Here is a 2110-nt window from a genome sequence, read left to right on the forward strand (position 1 = left end):
AACATCCGAAGGAAATTTAAAAACCTTCAAGCAGGTGGTCGAATAGGTAATTAATGAAATTCTGTTTCGTGATAAGTCTGATAAGAATCATGAAGAAAAACAATAGTAAATTAGTAACAAGTCTTGTTGATAGAAACGAAATGAGAAATAGTGGAGGTGGGCTTACATTGGTTGAAGGATGAAGTCACTAAAAAGTAAACAATATATTCTGTAAAGGATGTAGGGGCGAATCTGACTATTCCAATGATTTGTAATAAGTCCTAAATTAGTTGATTGAATTTAAATTTGTATCACTATTGATATCAAAGAATGTCATTAATTAAAAATTTCCATCAGGTCAACTACAGGCTCCTTACACTTTGGGCCATGGCAGTGACAAAGGAGTACTTGTAACTCAGCGCAGAACAAATATTGTAGGGGACTGCGATCGAAAACCGCAAGCTTTTCGGTTTCCTTGCCTATGTTTACATCTTTCATCGATAGATATCTGTGTCACACACACACACACAAACAGAAACGCACACTCAAACGAATGATATACAACCAGACAACTACATTGTGGAAGAATCAATGTAGCCATTTAAGAATACACAGAAATTCAAATTTATTTATTTATTAAAAGCACAGTCAACTATAAAATATTGAGAACTTTGATCACTCTACCACAAACTAGTCAATAACAGTAGTCCACTTCATCAATTCCAGGAGCAGCGTAAGTGTATCAGCAACTAAGTTGTGAATGAGTAACGAAATTCTTTATAGTAGACAGTGCTAGGAAGAAAATAATCGAAACGTGAATATAACAGTTTTTCTTGTTCTTAAATGATGTTCAATATATCAACCTAAAGTCACTAACTCATTCAAATACAGGTGAAGTGGCACATGGTCGTAACGTCAGCTAGAATGACACGTGCTTTTGTTCTGACACTCGGCATTCCCCCAGAGCTCCCCCCAGCTCTAACCCTAACCCTAAAACAGATTGAAATGCAATAGATCGATACTAGGGTCATAATTATGGGTGACAATTTCATATGACACCGCTAGAAAAAACTGCCGTTCAAACCGAAAAGATCTCCTTTAGCTTATCAGCTATCGATTTACTTTACGAAAGATTCTGCTTGCGGCCATGGAGCGAGAAAAATATTCAAATCTAACGACACAATCAGGAAAGAGAGAAAACATTTAAATGAAAATGTAATTCGTGTAAGAAAATAGTGTGTAAAATAATAGCTTGCGAACTCGGTTCTTCGTCGGTTACGACGAAGAGTGTTTCAGATTATTCTATCAACGGAACAGCCTGCTCGGGAAATTAACTTGGAAGTGACTGAGCACTCCACAGACACTCGTATTCTTTACGTAGTTCTCAAGGGGATTCAGCGTGAAACAGAATGAGATAAGGCTGGTCCTTTGAATTGCAGGTACAACTCATTTTTGCCAGGTGAGTTGGACTAGAGTAACATGGAATGACGTCTTGCTCAAGCCGACAGTGCGTCGCCTGAAATCGAAGTCACGATATAAAGATCGTGAGCTGAGGACCCCAACCTCTTAACCACACGACTTCATGGCTTGCGAATAGACTAACTTGAAAGCACGCTGCCTTTCTTTGACAGTAAACAAATTTTGAACGCATCGAAAAGATTTCACCAAGCTTTTCAGATATTTTATCAATATTCTCGTAGGCAAACATATCTCTCTCCTCAATGTCTCTCTCTCTCTCTTCTCTCTCTCTCTCTCTCTCTCTCTCTCTCTCTCTCTCTCTCTCTCTCTCTCTCTCTCTCTCTCTTTTCCCCCTCTCACGCGCGCGCTTTCCCTTTCAATCTCTAACAAAAATACATTGTCCATAAATTAACTAAATTATCCAAGTTATCATGTCAGAATCTCCTCTCGCAACGACATTCTAACTTCAAGCAGCATCATATGTACTCTGCACTTACACAAAGTAGTGAGAGCGAATGTAAATGGTCGTAGATGCTCCTACTACGAACACAGCTGCTATTTCTAGTGCGTCTTGATACCTGAGTAACAACAGCCTAACATCCCTCGAATCACCTTTCGCCGTCTTAAAAGCAAATCTCAGAGATTATCCTCAAAAGACTGAACGTTCGTGGTT

This window comes from Octopus sinensis, unplaced genomic scaffold, assembly GCF_006345805.1.
Source record: "Octopus sinensis unplaced genomic scaffold, ASM634580v1 Contig15666, whole genome shotgun sequence".
NCBI lineage: Eukaryota > Metazoa > Mollusca > Cephalopoda > Octopoda > Octopodidae > Octopus > Octopus sinensis.